The following is an 18,670-nucleotide window of genomic DNA, read 5'->3' on the forward strand; positions in this document are numbered from 1 at the left end:
GTTTAAAAGGAAAAAAAAACAAGTCTTCATTTTAATCCAATCTACTATTTGTATGATAAATAGTAGCATGCCTAACATTGTGTCACCTAATGGGAAATCCCCTAATGGTGGACTAGATTTATGCTCTATGACCAAACCTTAGAAGACGCACATCATTTTCCTGCTTCTTCTATGTGAAACAAGGCTTCAGAACTTAGGCCAGCAGTGAAGGGTTATACTTTTTTTTTTAGCCTTGCTTTAAGTGAACATAAATTAATCCTAGTGAAAACTGAGGGGGAAGGTGGAGGTTCTGGGGAAGGGAGAAGAATGGGAAAATGCAAAATAGGATTGTCAGATTGGGCAAATAAAAATATAGAGCACCCAGTTAAATTTGAATTTTGGATAAATAATATATAACTTTTTAGTATAAGCACGTCCCCAAATTCCAAATAATGCATGGTTAACAACAGCTTTCAAAACAGAGATGATTTGTGGTCCCAAATATTGCATGGCATTTGGACTTATGCTAAAAAATTACTAGTTGTTTATCTGTAATTCAAGTTTAATTGGGTGTCCTGTGTTTTATCTGGTAGGTAGGCCTAGTCAAAAAAAAAAAGAAAAGAAAAATTTAGTAAATTTATCAAAGTTCTTAACACATTTTTTGTTTGTTTCTTTGTTCTGAGATTCCAAATATAGCAAAACATGAGAAAATTCCAAAAAGTGTTACAAAGTTTATGGAGTGTTTATATCTTTTTTTCATTTTTACAAATTAATACTTCTAACTCAATGAGGATATATTTTTACCGTTCACTACATAATTATAGCATATATATTTTAATATTAAACTATCATATACTTTAGGTAGTGTGTTCAAGAAGTGGGAAACAAATTTAAAAATTCAAGTTCACTTTAAATTGTATAAGCATATCCCAGTTATTTTATGTATTTATTATTTGGAGGTAATGACAAAGTCTAAACTGCAGGGCTTTTATATAGTATTATGCTGGGGGTCAAAGGGCCCCCTCTTTTTTTTTAAATGTCTTATTTATTTATTCATGAGAGTCAGAGAGAGAGAGAGAGGCAGAGGCAGAGGGGGAAGCAGGCTCCCCGCCTAGCAGGGAGCCTGATGCGGGGCTCGATCCCAGGACCCCGCGATCGTGACCCGAGCCGAAGGCAGACGCTTAACCATCTGAGCCCCCCAGGCGCCCCTAATGCCCCCCTCTTTCTCTCTTGATTGTCTCTGTCAGCCACAGAAGAGGGGACTGAGCAACTGCTTGGGATATCTATTTCAACCCTCGGTACAGAAAGTCATCTTCTAGATTTGGGGACTGTAGTAGTTTCCTTTGGCTGCTATAACAAATTGCCACAAACTTGGTGGTTTAGAACAACATACATTTATTTCCCTACATTTCTGGAGGCCAGAGGTCCAAAATCACTTTTCCTGGATCAAAATCAACATGTAGGCGGGACCGTGCTCTCTCAGGAAGCTCTTGGAGAGAATCCCTCTCTTGCCTCCTCCAGCTTCTGTTGGCATTCCCCGGCTTGTGGCTGCATCACGCCAATCTTTGCTTTTGTGATCATGTTGCCTTTCTCTTCGGAGTGTCAAATCTCCCGCTGCTTCTTATAAGGACATGGCAATTGCATGTAGGATGAGGATAATCCCCCCACCTCAAGATCCTTAATTAACCACATCAGCAAAGTCCATACTTCTTTTGCCACATAAGGAACACTGGCAGGATTCAGGGATTAATACATGAGTGTCTTTTGGGAACCATTATTCAGCCTGCCACAGGGACTGAGGGGGTGCCTTACACAGAACAGGGTCCCTGAAGAACACAAATTGGCTTAGGTGGGCTTAGCCAGGAGTCAGTTTAGCTGGGGATGTCGCTCACTGATTGTGAGGAAAGATCTGGAATTCAACCTTGAAGTCTTGGTTATCTCACACACACACCTGAAGTCATGAGCCTGCATTGTATTCCCCTCACATTTCAAATATATGTCAGAGGCAGAGTCCACGATCCCACCAAAGAAAACAGTTCTAGTGGTGTTGGGGCCAATCATATGTCCTTGATAACCTGAAGTTCTGCCCATTTCATGACTTTTGGTCTCTTTTTTCTGCTATTAAGCTAAGTGTAGAGGAATAAATATGCATTATTTAGAAGTATTTGTTAACATCTCTTAGGTACAAGGAATCACCGAAGGTGGAGAGAGAGCAGCCCTTGGGGCGCATTGTCAGGAATCCAACCCCTGTTCCACTAATTACAGGCTAAGTGACCCCTCCCCCCGCTTGTGCCTGTTGTCCATGTATAAAATAGTCTCTACTTTTTAAAGTTGTTGGGGATTAAATGAACTAATATATTGCAAAGTGCTCAGAGTAATGACTGGCTTTTAGATGATTTTTCTAACTTACTGTTAGCTGCTCTTTATTTCAGTGGAGGAACCAAAGAAATAAATCCCTGTGTAAGACACAGGAGAGCTGAGGCAAGATGTATGAAAAACAAAACAAAACAAAACAAAACAAAAAAACAAAGCAACTTTTTTTTGGGTAAGAATTAAGACAATAAATGCTTATAAGAGGTCTGAGATTAGAGAAGTTTTTGTTTTTGCTGTTTGTTTTTAGAGCTCTGACTTAAGAGGCTCAAGATAGGATAGAACAATGGAAGGGAAAAATCCTACTTTGGAAAAGGCTGGTTGGGCAGTCTCTTCCATGGAGCTAGTAGGTAGCTTTAGCATGTGGCATTGGGCAGTCAGGGCAGGATGATAGTGTGATAAGAATGCCACCCCCATGCAGCTTGTGCTAGTCTGGAGAAATGTGGAGCCCAGCTTGGATGCTTAGGACTTTCTAACGCCGTGACATTCACTAAGTTAGAAAAAGTGGGTAAAACCTACAAAGAACACTTGTTTTAAGGATTACATTAAAGAATGTATGAGAAGTCACCCAGCCAAATGTAAAAAGGTTTTAGTTTTCAACATGACCTATTAGTTGAGCTGCAGACAAGCATGTGATTGAAGGCTTCATTCCTTTAAATAGGATATAAAACCACGAACGTTTGTATCATATTTAAAGGGCATTCATTCCCTGAACAGATTTTTGAGCATAGAGTATGTACTGGGATTATATTAGAAGCTGCTGATAAAGTTAGAGCATAACAAACTTCTGCCTGGAGAAACTTACGGACCAGTAGTAAAGGCAGTCTCACGGGAGAGAGAAATACCACATGGGTGGAAAGAACTATCATGGAAAATATGAACAGAGTGCTGAGGGGAGCCCTTAGAAAGGAATCTCTAATTTTGTCTGCAGGAACAGAGAAAAGTGAGTATCAGAATATTTCTATAACAACAGCAACAAAAAAAAAAAAAAAGGAGACGAGCTCTCAGTAGAAAATGGCATTAAAAAAAATTGGATTGGGCAAAAATGGTTTTCCGGAATTTTGCTGAGATTTTTTGCCTATGAAGAAAGCTGAGCTGATAGTTCAGCCCCAAAGGTCAATGAATAGCTTGCTAGATGATTACTAAGTGACACTCAGGAATAAATTTTATTAAAAGTGATATATGACACATTAAAATACACATCTTTATATATAATACACAAGACCTAAACCATCGCATTAACAAGATCAAATAATGAGTTCTGTCTACTTAAGTGCTTGCCGGGGGGGGGGGGGGGGGGCGGGGAGGTGGTGGGTGACCTAAAGGTCAGTCAGCTGTATGCTACCCCAGGACCTTTCCTCCTCTTGGAGACCTTGGCTTTTCAGAGAGAGGTGGGGGCTTTGGCAGGGGAAGTTTAGAGCTGAGGGAGCGGCAGAAGCACGTGGGCTGAGGGGGGTGGGAGGACGCAGACGGAGGAGTAACCGGTGGAAGTGTCCAAAGAGGAAGGAGCGGAGGGCTGCTGAGGTGACAGGGAGTGGTCGGTGGGGGAGCAGCCGAACCGCGAGAGGAGGGCCGAGAGGACCCACTCGGGACAGAGGCGGCTGTGGGGAGGTGCCTGCGTCGCTCGGTGCCGTGACAGCGAGGAGCGCGCCGCGGGGCCGGGGTGGCAAGGGGAGTTTCCGTCCTCGCTCAAGTGGAGCCCAGCTCGGAGCTGCGCCAGCGCCTTCCGCCTTGGCCCGCGGTGCCAGACACCTGCCGAGTCCGAAGCGGTTGTCCGGCTGAGCCTTCGGCCCCCAAGTAAGTCTTGCCTTTCCTCTCCATTTGTCCTCCACGCCTCAGCCTCTTTATCTGCGGAGCTAAAGCTCCTGTTGGGGGGCTGCGCGCAAAGCGCACAGGAAGCTCCGGCGGCGTCCGAGGATGCTCCCAGCCTCCCGGCGCGCCCCGGCCGGCGCGGGGACCTGGCCCCGAGGCCCCGCCGCCGCGTTCGCCTGCGCAGCGCAGATGGAGGCGGCGGCAGAGTTGGTGGCACTGCTACTACCCGTCTTTTGTGTCTTGCCCGATCCCGGAGCCGTGCCAGGCCGGGGGGAGGGGGCGGAAGCCACTTTCTGGCTCCTGGCTCCACCTCTTGCCCCCACCCGAAATCCTTCGGGATTTCAGTAAGCCGCGGACTCGGGCTTAAGTGAGTGCCGAACCCCCCAACTGGGCTAGTTACAACCGGGTGGGCAGCCGGTCGGACCGCCACGCCGCCCCCTCTTCTGATTTTCTTTTTAGATACGGCAGCTTTAACTGGTGGGTTCTGGGAGCAAGGCTTACTGAGTGATTACGGGAGTCTAGGTGTAGGGAACGACCTACCTTCCCGTCTTTCTCGGGTTCTGGAGGGGAAAGGATGGGGGCACCGGGCGCCCAGAAGCCAGGAGCGTCCCGCGCTAGCGGGCTTGCGCGCGGCCGGCGAGCAGGCGTTCCCTGGGTGGGTCCCTCCTCTGGCTCATTGTTCGCGGTGACTGTTCTTGGGGACGGGCTGAGCGACAGAGACACTGCTCACGGGGCCGTAAATAAAAGTGACGACCTGGAGGAGTGAGGTCAAGGCTGCTCGGAGAAAAGGTTTTACCCAGTTTGCAAACGGACTTCTCTGAGCTGGGAGGGCAATAGTAGTCGACAGCGAAAACCACTCCTAAGTGTGAAACTTAGATCTGACTCTGATTCAGAGACAACCTAGTGAATTAAACCCTCGGAAACAGGGCGCGTATTTCCCCGTAGAAATTGTTGCCCGAGTAAGGAAGATGGAGTTTTAAGTGTTACTGGCAACTGGCTGCTTTCTCTTGCTAGCTAGCACCTGTTTCTCTTAAAGGTTCCTGGGTGGGGTTTATTTTTTCGCCCCCTTCCCCTCTGTTTTTGAATGTGTATTTATTCTATTTGCGCTTTCAGCGAGTTGAATTGCAGGGTTCCGCGGGGGAAAATCCGTTTTTATAAACAAAGTGCAATTTCCACTCTACAAACGGCCGAGCGCTAGTGTACACATTCATTGCTCTCCTGTCCTAGCCGCATGCTAACAGTCATGGAGGCAGACATGTGTACCTGGAGTCAAGGAGAGACGGTTATCCATAGTTGGAGATGCCAAAACACAGCTAGTGCTTGTTCATTTTGTTGGAGAGGAGGGCACTCTTGAATTTTCCCGTTTTTCTAAATTACAGCGATATCACCTGTTCATGATGTCTATTCTTTAGCCCACTACAAAGGAGGTGCGTTTTCCTGAGAAGGATGTTCCTTCTTTCTCTAAGGTCCCTGGCTACTAATCAGAGTAAGCTCTTGACAAGAGGGATTTTTAAAATTTATATATATATATATATATATATATATATATGTATGTGTGTGTATATATATAGCTGGTTGTAAATCCCAGTGGCTACTAACACACCCAACTGCCCTGGTTATATTTTACTCTGACTACCCTGATGCACCTGCTATGTGCACCAGTCTGCTGAAGCCTGGAGTTCCAGCCCCCCAGAAGAAATAATAGGAACACCTCTTTCTGACCACAGTCTGATTCCACAGGGAAGACCATGAGGAGTGAGGGTGTTGTTAGTAGGGTATGGAAAACCGTGTGATTTATCCTAAGGAAGGAAGAGAGAGTTAGGTAAAAGATGAATAAAAATGGAAACCTGAGTAGGCACACAACATACTCAGTTCCATAAATATACATGTGGAAAGTATATTGTGTTCTCTCTCTCTCTCCCCCCCCATGCCCCTTACCACTCTTAATATTTATTCCTTAATCTTTTCCATTACAGTATTTGAGCCTCTTATTTGTTTGTTTGTTTTGGCTTTGAAAAAAAACTTTTATATTTTCAATCTATTAATATTTTTACATTTTCAAGATCAATAGTGCTTATTGAGTGCATAGGATTAGGATTATCTTTTAAGCTGTTCTTTTGTTTTGCATACCCTGTCCAGTGTAGTATGAGACCACATGAACAATTAATCAACCAGGTTCTAATGAAGATTAAGACGTGGAAGGTATCCACAGCTATGTATAAACTGTATACTCATTTAATCACCTTCCCACATGACCAGTTTTATCTAGTTGCTTGTTCATCTTCTGAAATCTCCTGACTCCAAATTCTTACCCAGATTGATTGCTGCACTAAATCTTGATTGTACAAAAAGCAGAACTTAATTATTTTGGCCTCATTTATCAGTCAGCAATGTTTAGTGTTGCCAATTTAATTATATCATTGAAATATGCATGACTTTAAAGTATGTTGGAAAAGGTCCTTTTAAACATGTTTCTTCAAAAAGAAAAAAAAAGTCCTTGTGAAGCCATAATTTCACTGCTGTGAGGCCCCCTAGCCATTTGTGTTTATTGAGTTTACTCTTCCACATGAAGAAAGAACCATTGTTTTGTTGTCTAGGAGCTGAAGGAAGATGGAAAGTGAGAAAAGAAAATCAAGCACTTTAAAATGCTATTATTTTCTCTACTTGGGAAAAATATATTTTTTTTAAGTAAACGGTGATTATTTTCTTAAAGATCTACTGAAACCTTATTGAAGGATACTGAGGAAAAGACATTTTCACGATAGAAATGCTAGCTGTTACTAAATACTCACAGAAGGTTGGTGTATATAAATGTATATTTTTGAACCAATCTTATAACACATTTTCTTCTTTCTATAGAATTATGAAATGTTATTGAATCATTGTTATTAAAATATTGAAGTCTTATCAAAATCTATATTTAAATATACTGTCATTTTGAAAGTGCTTTAATTGTAATAGCCTGTTTGTTGAGATTAAAAAGAACATCATTGATGTCATGGTGTGCTTTGCATTTTAAAATAGTAGCTAATGAATTACAAACATTCATTACTCCACAACCACTTGCTGAAATTTCTCAGGACCCCCAAATAGAGAATTATTTGTACTATATACTATCATTCAGACTCTTGCTGAGTTTATGTTGATCCTCTTTTCTTCTTCACAATTAATTTCCTTTTAAAGTAATACTCTGTTGACTCTGAATCTTTTGTTATTTTTATCTTATGTCATAAATTTATGTGTAAATATCTTCAACATTGTCTGTAAGGGACTTCCTGTTGGAAACATGTAGGGATTAATGGGGGGAAGAGTAAAGAGAGAACAACTTTTATTAAACCTGGAAAGAGTCAGAGCTTAACACAAGAAGCGAAGGGCAGGTTTCATTGAATAAATTCATTGAAGAATACTTCTTTGACCTTTAAAAGTCCAAGCTGTGTGGGACATAATATACATTTGAATAATTCAGGCACTAATCCTCACATATCATAAGGCAAAGTAATAGAGTATCATAGTGCTTTGCTTTGTTACATTTGAATGGTGACTTTAATTCTATTAATTTTTCTTTGTATTAAGTAATGAAAACTACCCACTCTTTTCTTTTTTTCTTTCTTTTTTTTGTGCCAGGTATGGGGTGTGTGTGGGAGGCTGGAGGGGTGGGAATGCTGTTCTATTTATGTAAAATAGAAAATTGTCAATGTTTATTTTGGAGACAGTTTGTTTAAAAAGTTCAGTTTGCTCTTACAAGTTTAGAACTTATTAAATATTTAATAAAGAAGATGAAACTTGACACTCAATTTTCATAACTAGATGTGACCATAAACAAATTGGTTAAGTGATTCAAATAAGTGCATTTAAATTGTAAATTTAGTTTTCTCCTTCCCATAAACTAATATGAAGAAAAAGTATTGAATAAGATATTTTTAGTAGCCAATATTTGCTTAGACTTTTTTAAAAATAAAGATTAACATAATTGAGTGATAAAAATGTAGACTTTATGAAATGAAGATATAGAGCAATGCAAATTGTGTATATTTTTTATATATAGCTTATTTATGATAAATTTTAATCTCAAGAATAATGTGTACTTCTTAACTGATCATATTTTCTCTTTTGCTTTGGCCACTAGAAGGCTCAGAGCCAATCTGAGTCTAATTTATTGATCATATAAAGCTCTGTGGAATGCATGCATGTATATGTTATATTTCTCAGTGACTTTATCTTATTCTATTTACGTATGTATTTTATTGAAATGTCTATTTTTTTATTGTGTGGGGAGACAGACCATCAAAATGAGTAGGAATAAGTGTTTAGAAATACAGTCAAATTGGAAAATAGTTATTAAGCAAATGCTGAGGACCCTAGCCAAACTTAGCATGACTTCTGATCTAAAGATACTTATATTCTGTCAGGAATGAGAAGCCATAAACACATAACAAATTAGCTAATAATGAGTCAACATATATTTGCACATCTGTTGCATTAAATTAAAAACCCAGACCTTATCTTTAATGATGCTCAGCTTCCACTTTCGGGAAAAACACTATTAATAGTACCAACCGGGAAAGCAAAGCAACCAAATCTTTCCATTAGAAAGAATTCCCCTCTGGGTATACTAAACTCTAAAAAGTCTGAGGATGTGAGAATAAAAATAAGTGTTGGAAAGATCATTGTGCTTCTTTGGTAGTGGAGATTTTCAGACATTTCTCTCCTCTTTTCTCTTCCCCTCTTCTTCTGTCTCTAATTGACTTTTCTGCTTGCTACCCAATCAGTCAGTGGCTGGACCTGACTGACAGGTATGGCAATTCTGATGGCATGCTCACTCCACCAGGCTGTCAGCTTATGAAATTTCTGGATATGTAAATACAATATTTTTTCTAAGTACTGTACTTAAATACAGTAGTTAAATATAAGCACCCACTGGTTGTTTCCCTTTGTACTTGAATCAACAACCATTTTAAGCTTTTAGAAGGGACCACCCACAAAACTGTTCTTTTTGACTGTTGAAAAACTCAGGGAGACAAAATAAAAAGTAAAAACTTGAAAAAAAAAAAGTAAAAACTTGAAAAAAATTAGAACTAAATTATTGAGCCAGGGTGACATGTTTATGGCTAAGGCCACAGACTCTGAATTAAACTTCCAAATCTGACTAGCTACCTCTGGGTATAAATCTGATTCTCATCTTCTGTCTCCCACATAGACACCATTTTTTCCCAGACATTTCAATTATGGTTAATGTTAAAAATAATTTAAAGTCTAAAACACAGATAGGTTGTCCTGAACTGAAGCAAACTCTCAAATAGACAATGATAAATATTGATCATTTAAACGTAGCCTTTTAAGAAGCACACTGGATACAATGAAAATCTGTGTATTGGTACATTTACTGTGCTTCCAATTATGATATAAATAGTGCATAAAGCTTTAAAATTTTCATCAAATTAATGTTTCACAGACATGCAAATTAGCTACTGACATCTAAGGTGCATGCCATGTGATGATTCTTAATTGGTAAGTGAACCTCAGAGAGTTATTTATAGATTACATTGCAACAAAGTACTGGAAGTAAATTCTCATTGTGCAGCTCAGTTCAAATTGATGTTTTAGCTTTGATTCTCTTCACTTTTTTTTTGTATCCCTCTTGATCTCTAAAACCTCTCAGAAATAAGCTACCTAAGGTGCTAAATATGTAATTAATAACATTTGGGTAGAGAATTTGTCTTCGAATTATCCCTAAGAGATTCGGAGACCAGTTAAGTATTCCTTACCAGCTTGTTCAGGTATGAATAACTCTTGGGGCTTTGAATTTGAACTCAGAGATTTGGTAACATCCATCCAAAGCACATAGGATAAATGTTCACATAGAAGAAAGTGAGGAAGAAACTTGAACATTTATCAAATGAATTAATTTTTAAGACTAGCTGCCTCTAAAGATCTGAGTTGAAATCCTATTTTATTCTCTAATGGCTATTGAAGTTTCTCTAGAATGCAGTGAGAGAATTATAATGTAACTGCAATTCTCATACTATGGTATTAGGTCAGAATTTGGCCTTTCCTTTCTTTATGCCATGTCTATATCTGCCTAATGGTAGAATAACCAAATAAAAATGCAAAAGTAAATACTCCATTTATTCTGCACATTTTTGTTCGGTATGTATTTTGTACATGGTATCAGGAAGAAGAGATATGCTATAAATTTCTGCCTACAAAGATACAGCTTATTAGAGAATTTTCCAATTTATTAACTGTTGGATATTTTCTTCGTGCTATACTCAACTTGAAATGTCCCAATTTCCCTACCAAATTGGCAAAATGCCTATCTTTGCCTAAAGGTTTACTTAAAAATTTTTTTATCTATTGGGGGGCGGAGCATATGCCAGTGGGGGGAGGGGCAAAGAGAGAGAGAGAATCCCAGGAAGACTGCTTGCTGAGTGTAGAGCTCATGTGGGGCTTGATCTCACGACCCTGAGATCATGAACTGAGCTGAAACCAAGAGTTTGGTGCCCAAGTGACTGAGCCACCTAGGTGCCTCTAAAGATTTATTTAAAAGACACTTTCTGTTTGAAGGAATCCCATAGTTGGATTTGAACTTGACTTTTTTTGTAAGAGTGCCTATGTGTGTGTGTGTGTTACAACAATATTGTAAGAATGAAAATGTTTAGAAAAATCTAAAAGTATTTAATAAAATAATTTTTATTCTAAAACTAAAGACAAAATAAATGTTGGATTCAAGCTACATGCGGAAGTAAATACGTTTCTCGTTTTGAACACTTTTTTTTTTAAAGATTTATTTATTTATTTTGAGAGAGTGAGAATGAGACAGAGTACATGAGAGGGGGGAGGGCTAGAGGGAGAAGCAGGCTCCTTGCTGAGCAGGGAGCCCGATGCGGGACTCGATCCCGGGACTCCAGGATCATGACCTGAGCCGAAGGCAGTCGCTTAACCGGCTGAGCCACCCAGGCGCCCTCGTTTTCAACACTTTTGACTAGTAACTGAGTAATTTGTTCTGGGGCCTGTTTTATTTTTTAATTGACAAATGTACTAGTCATGCATAGCATGTATGGGTATGGTCAAGGCAACTTGATTTCTTGCTAATGAAGGGTTATCAGGAAATTTAACCCTTAATTAGGAAAAATACACTTTCATTAATAAACATTGAATAAGGAATTATTGTGTATGAGGTAAATATGCATTAATGGTAAATGGGTTCTTGAAGTTATCAGATTCTTTTACTGTGTTAGCTTATTCCATTCACTCTTCTAGAGGACTATATCATACTTTGTCTTTTCTCCTTAAACAGTCAGTACCTCTGTCTACACCTTCACTCTTAGATGAAGGCCTTGCTTCCTATTCACTGATGTAAGTGAGGCAATCAAAAAAAAAAAAAAGAATTTTTGCAGACACCCACTGCCACATTTATCCACCTACCAGTATTTTCTCCCACATAATCTGCCTTCTTACAGGTTCTCTCCCACAGCACTGATGATATTTCAATTGTTATATTTTAGTGGAATACAAGGTAGAAATATGTAAATGTAATTTGTTAGGGCATAAAAATATTCCATTAGACCTAAAACTTATATTTTTAGTTGTTTAGCATTGGGAAATAATCAGGGTTGCAGTCAAAGATGAATATAAAGTATGTTACCCGGACTAGTGAAAAATTAGAAGCAATACAACTTCCAAAAGATAGAATAAAACAATAAAGTATAGCACATTTTTACAATAGAATGTTAAGCATTATTTAAAACTATTTTTTTTTAAAAATAATTACTGACAAGATAAAAGTTGATGATATAGTAAAGAGAAATGAAGAGAAAACAATCCTAAACTGTACATAGTACCTGATACAATTTTATATATGTACATAGAAAAGACCAGAAAAGTTAGTGAACCATGTTAAAAGGTTGTTCCAATGGGCATTGAGATGAAATGTGTGCTGTATAGCAAATCCTTTGAATATATTAGCTTGAAAGAGAAAACTTCTTGATGGGAAGATCCTAGTAGCATAGAAAATGTACACTGAATAAACAGGAATAAAAGCCATTTCTGCAATGTGATTCAATTGTTCTTGAAACATCTCTCCCTACCAGGCATTCTCCTTGCCTGACACATTCAATCCACCAAGACCCATAGACTTTACTGCTAAAATATATCACAAATCCATTTTTTTAAAAGATTTTATTTATTTATTAGAGAGAGACAACAAGAGAGGGAACATAAGCAGAGGGAGAGGGAGAAGCAGGCGCCCCACTGAGCAGGGAGCCTGATGCGGGGCTCATTCCCAGGACCCTGGGATCATGACCTGAGCTGAAGGCAGATGCTAATGACTGAGCCACAGAGGTACCCCAAAATATCCATTTAATTTTTACCATCTCTACTGCTGTCCTTCCAGAGTAAGACCCCATAATGTCAGCCTGGATCATTGCCTTAGCTTCTAGCAGGTTCTTCCCACTTTTGCTCTGGCAGAAGTGATAACATAAGAGGCTATATTGCATAGTGTTTGAAGCATGGACCCCATGGATGGGTGACCTGATTATAAATCCCGGCACTGCTACTTATTGGCTGTGAGACTGGGGTGGGGGAGGGGCAAGTTACTTGACTTCTCTTCACTTCCGTTTTCCCACTGATAAAAATTGGGGATATTAATTCCTATCTTATAAGGTTCTTATGAGGATTAAATGAGTGTCTGGCATAAAGTGAGTACTATTATGTATTACCTATTTGTCAAGACCTAAATTAGATTATACCGTTTCTTCTTTAAAACCATTCAAGGACTTCTCATTGCATTTTGAATTAAACCCTTATGATCACCTACATCAACATCAACTCTTGACACTTTCTGTTTCCTCACTATTTCTTTTTTTTTTTAAGATTTATTTATTTATTTATTTGAGAGAGAGACTGAGATAGAGAACATGAGAGGGAGGAGGGGCAGAGGGAAAAGCAGACTCCCTGCTGAGCAGGGAGCCCGATGCAGGACTCAATCCCGGGACTCCAGGATCATGACCTGAGCCGAAGGCAGTCGCTTAACCAGCTGAGCCACCCAGGTGCCCATCTGTTTCCTCACTATTTCCATGAAAACACCAAGTCCATTCTGTCCCAGGGCCTTTGCACAGGCTGTTCCCTCTGCCTGGAACACTCTCAACTGACTCTCCCCATAGCTGCTTCTTGTCCTACATGTCTCAGCTTCTGCTACCTCCTCTGAGAGCCCTTCCCTGAATTCTGCTTATCTAAAGGACACTTCCTGCTATTCTTTTTTCAGTCTCTATACCTTACTGTTTCCATAATAGACCTTATCACAATTTGAGCTTTTTCTTTGTTTGTTAACATTTTCCCCCTCTATTTGACCACAAGAATTTAAATTCTCTGAAACAAAGATAACGTCTGTCATGGTTACCTTTGTTTCCCATAATATCTAGCAGAGAGTCTTGCTTGTTGTACTAGGCACGTGAATAAATATTGGATGGATGGATGGATGGATGGATGGATGGATGGACAGATGGATGGATAGGCGGCTGATACTCTATTTTAATCAAGGGATTACATTTCTAGAAGGACTAACTTCATATTTGCAAGGTCTGTATGTTACTAAGGAGATACAGAAGGTTAAATTATTAACACTTATCATTTTGGCTCTGGTACATAGGGCCTTAAATATACTTGTCAGAACACAAGTGCATTTTGAGAGAAGTAGAGAGTTTGAGATTGAAGAGTGGAGTGATGGGTGGACTGGGGGACTCTAGACCTGAAGATGTTTCAGTCCAGGGATGCGTTAGTGGAAACTGCGGTGTTGGGATACAGGGTAGGCTGGGATGAGGTTTCAGAGAGTTGATAGTTGAGGCATTCAAGAGGAAGTATCAGATCAGCGTTTCGCCAAGAACCAGGCTGAAAATACTACATAAAGCAACTTCCATAGCATCTTACTTCTTAGCTTTAGAGAATGTTGAATAGGTTCTGTATATGCAATGCCAAAATAAGTGGATGAAAGATTTTTAAACCAAAATAAGTGGATGAAAGGTTTATAAATAAGTCAAATTAGTTATATGATGTCCTGAAATAAAAACAAAACTTTTCTTCTTTGGATTTAGCTTGTTTTTAAAATGGAAGTTAGTGAAACCTGAGTGTGTGTATATATGAGTGTGTCTATCTTGGCAAACTTTTTTTTTTTTTGACAGGAAAACCCTGCATGTGGAAAAGATGTTTTCGTGTATTGCTTTTGATCATAAAATTGTAAAGGCATGTTTTTTATCAAGTGATGTTCCCTTTCTCTTACCAGGAGGTGTCAGTACAGCTCACTCAAACTTACTAGTGAGAGAGAATGAGAGATAGAGAGCAGGAGAGGGAAGAGGGTCAGAGGGAGAAGCAGACTCCCCGCTGAGCAGGAAGCCTGATGCGGGACTCCATCCCTGGGCTCCAGGATCATGACCTGAGCCGAAGGCAGTTGCTTAACCAGCTGAGCCGCCCAGGCGCCCCTTACTAGTGCATTCTGTAGGGACAAAGTAGTGCTAGCATTTTATCAGAATGTCAGTACCCGCTCACCAGGTTTTCTACTAAGTTCTTAAAGGAAATCTGAAGAAAAAAGCTTTCCCAGGTGACACACCTCCAAACCAATGTTGTTATCATGAGTTAGCTGAAAACTTAAAGACTTGTTTAATATTTTGGAAACAAAGAACATTTTTTTTTTAAATTTTATTCATTTGAGAGAGAGAGAGAGAGAGAGAACAAGCCGGTGGTGGGGGGAGGAGGAAGGGCAGACAGGAAGCGGGGAGGAGCCGAAGGGAAGGGAGAAGCAGGCTTCCCACTGAGCAGGGAGCCCCATGCAGGACTGGATCCCAGAACCCTGGGATCATACCTGAGCCGAAGGCAGATTCCTAACCAACTGAGACAGCCCAACAAGCAGCATTTTGACTTACCTTTCAATATTGAGTGGGGGCAATTGTAGAATAACAACAATAAAAAACAAGGTAAAGGAAGAGAGACAGACATAGAGAAGCCTTAAAAGAAGAATGAAACTGAAGTGTTTCCAGTGATAACACAGCACTTAGAGCTCCCTAAAGCCACTCTTCTCCCACTGTCTGACTTGGTGTGCATTGTCCCTTCCCTGCCCCCTTCTCTGCCCAGAGAAGTCCAGCTTGCTCTGCCAGAGCTCTTGTAATTAAAATAAAAACAACTCTCTGGTGTTGAGCTAATACACTATCATAGCTTTTTGACACATATCATTTCTACCTCTTCTGAAATACCATTTATAATACCATTATACATTAGGTGTTATTACAAAAAAAATTTTCCAGGTCAGGAAAATAAAAATTGGAAAGTTTGCATGATTTCTATTTGTAGATATGATTTGACCATAGGCTCATCAGATTTCAAAAGCACACCCTTGTTCTTTCCATGATGCTTCTGAAGAGTTCCTCCCACTGGATACTTTCCTAACATTCCTGACTGATTTAGGGATCCCTTCTGCTCGTCTCACAACATCGGGTACTTACCCACTGTGAACATTCATCATGACTGGACCATGATCCTCTATTTTTTTTCTCCCTCTTCACCCAGAGCATGGGTATGATGTCTTGTCTATAGAACAGAACTTGAGACAACCAGTGTTGCTGTTAATGGATGGGTGAACAAGAGAAAAGGTGCATCCAAAGATGGGGCTCCAAGGTCAGTGAGGGCATGGAGGAAGAAAGCATGGAAAGCAAGGACTATCGGACGGCTGGCCTTCACCCACTGCTGTTGGCCTCACTTGCTCCACAAGCAACTGGACAATGAAGAGGAAAGTCCCAATACTTTTGGGAGGAAGAAGAACAAGGTTAAGTTCTCAAGAAAGGGAGAATATTCAGCACAGCCCACACCCTGCAGTTCCTCTAAACTGGAGGAAAAAGACTGGCATCTGAGGAGCTGTGTTTTCTGCTGACCTCCAGGTGGCAGCATGGCCCAGCTGTCAGAGACCCACTCAGTTCGTGGACACCCTTAATGCTATAGGACTCTGGATTGTTCTCAGGGCAGTTAGTGCCCAGGGAATGATTAATGGTGCTGCCCACTCACTGTACCCCAAGGGTAATTGAGCCTGCAATATTTTGGAGGCTGCAGAGAGACTTCCTGAGCGTCTGATAGAAGGGACTGAAACATTTTGGACATTATATCCCTTCGGAGACGTCCTTGAGGCCTTTTTGTTGTGCCCAGAATGCAATTTTTGGCAGAACGTTTTAAAGAGGAAAAAAATAAAGACCATACCACCACCTCTAAAATATGGAAAACTAAACAGTCTTAATGCTTTTTCATATGTTTGGTTTGCTGTGCATTCCATATTCTTTTTTCTTTCTTTAGTTCTGAAATAATATTCCTTTCTACCTGATTTAAAGCAAATACTCTGGAAGGTAGCTTATGTTAATTGACTGAGTATTTTGAAAGAGGGCAGACAGAGCTATGTATAATGTCTTCATTTAAATAAGCTCTACGTCCTTTTATATTGTAAGCTGAGGTATTTAAAAGTAAGATGATTGGAGATTTCTAAAGTTGCACACAATTCAAGAGAATGTGAAACATGTTAGAATGAGTGGCTGACACAGGGGTACAGCGTCCATTTATTCTAAATATACATGTAATATCAATTATAGAAGACAACCAACAAAAGATCTTAAGCTTGTCGGGTTGGGTTTGTGTGACTGCTTCTTTTCATTAGAATTTTTGGTAACTGGGAAAAATGCCAGATTCTCAACGCTAGAAAACGGTGTCTTGAATAGGATGGGATATACTAGTAGATCTTAGCACTGTTCAGGAAAAAAAGCACTTAAGGATTCAGAAAATGTTTGTTCATCTATGCATTCAAATGGGGAATCTGAACCTCCACCTTTCTGTAGTTTGGATTTACATCCCTCTGATGGTTAGATGTAGGCAGGGACTCGTCGTTTCTTCAGTGAATTCTTAATATTGCTTCGATATTTTTGAGAACAATTGTTTTTCCCCCAAACCTGGGAGATTTTACTCTCCATCACAGAAGGTTCTGTCATGGTAGACCATGATGATTTAAAATTGTATTTTGTATGGGAAGTTATCTTCTAGATATTTAGAGAGCCAAACTTAACTGGTTCTCCATGTGCTGACACTTTTAAGTTTTAGCAGGCAGTAAATTCCGTCTCTAATTTTTTTGGAATAGAGTAGAAAATCAGAAGGATGATTGGGATGGCCCCTTAAATTCGAGTTTTAGATTGAAGTGCAGGTGTCCTACAGACTGCTATTCTGTCTTCCTTTGCTTTGTTATATTTACCTAAGAGGTTGAGCTTGCAATGGTGTCTTTTTGTGACGAGGACTTAGGCTAGGGATTGAAAGTAGGCAGTGAGATTGGGGCGTTATTTGAGATAGGTCCATAATGGTTATTCATCGCCTCTGATTTAAGTCTAAGTCTAACAATAACAACAAAATTAGTAGGAAAAAAAAATCCCAGCATAGCCTAAAATCCTGCTTGATGATCCATGACGCACTGAGGGGCTTTTCCCAGACTACCAGTTTCTATTTCTTTGGCTGCTTTGGGCAGCTTATCAAAAGTGTCTTGATTTGATCTCTTGATATAAAGATCTGAATTTCCATGCTGCCATTAATTTATATACTGCTTAATATATAAATTATTGTGTTCTAGGTATTATTATTTATATTTCCTATATTTTTTAAGTTAGATTATAATTTTTACTATCAATATTTAATTCATACTTGCAGAGGAACAATTTTTGGATATATTTAAATCTTTGCTTTGCTGAGTCAATAGTCCATTGCCCTGCAAAAGAACAGATGTGGTGCTACATTAAACAGAGGGCTCACTGATCAACTTTGCATTTCAAAGCTTAACTTCTTGACTTCTTTGCTTTAGCACAATAATGTTCTCAAAAATCAGGTATTGTTGAGGAAAAAGGATTTTCTAAATCCATTAGCTCTTAGTAAATCAAACCCATTAACTCCCAACAGATCAAGAAACAAGAATAGTAGAATAGGTCAGGGAGTTTTAGTGCATTCAGTGGGGTAGAGCAAACTCAAGATGAGACAGAGAAAATGGAAAACCGGCTCCTTTGGCCCTAAGGAATTATGGTAGGAAAAACAGTTATGGAATTAGGGAATGAGGTGGTGGGTTTTTAAGATCCTGACCCTTGACTAGGAGAAATGGTTGTGCCTATGGACACCAATGAAGGGCACCTGCAGGTTCTTCCAAAAGACTAGGTGGGACATTCAAATTTCAGTAGTCACCCACAAGGCTTATATTTAGCAGGTCTGCAATGGCATGCTTACATCATTTGTTTATAGTCAGTGTCTCTTCTGATATTTTTATCAGACGGGCATCTATTTTGATTGGTTCATGCTATGACATACTCATTGTTAAATATTTTGAATTTACTTACCCACACAGGGAGCAGACTGGTCCTCCCTCTCTATTTCTGGGACCTGAGAGCATCTGATGTTAACTGGCATGGATTGAAGCTCCTTCTATTCAGTGTCATAAACCCATGGTCAATCTACAAAT

The 18,670-nt window shown here is 39.7% G+C and overlaps 1 protein-coding gene across 1 annotated transcript in view; it reads left to right on the forward strand.

Annotated features, from left to right (window-relative positions):
- The first annotated feature begins 3,688 nt into the window (after positions 1–3,688).
- The window catches only part of SEMA6D (semaphorin 6D), a 615,846-nt gene continuing 600,864 nt past the window's right edge, over positions 3,689–18,670 (forward strand). The window contains exon 1 of the mRNA XM_027570690.2: positions 3,689–4,146. The gene's annotated coding sequence lies outside the window, so the exon portion shown is untranslated. The remainder of the gene's footprint in view (positions 4,147–18,670) is intronic.

The sequence above is a fragment of the Zalophus californianus genome, chromosome 6 (genome assembly GCF_009762305.2).
Source record: "Zalophus californianus isolate mZalCal1 chromosome 6, mZalCal1.pri.v2, whole genome shotgun sequence".
Lineage (NCBI taxonomy): Eukaryota > Metazoa > Chordata > Mammalia > Carnivora > Otariidae > Zalophus > Zalophus californianus.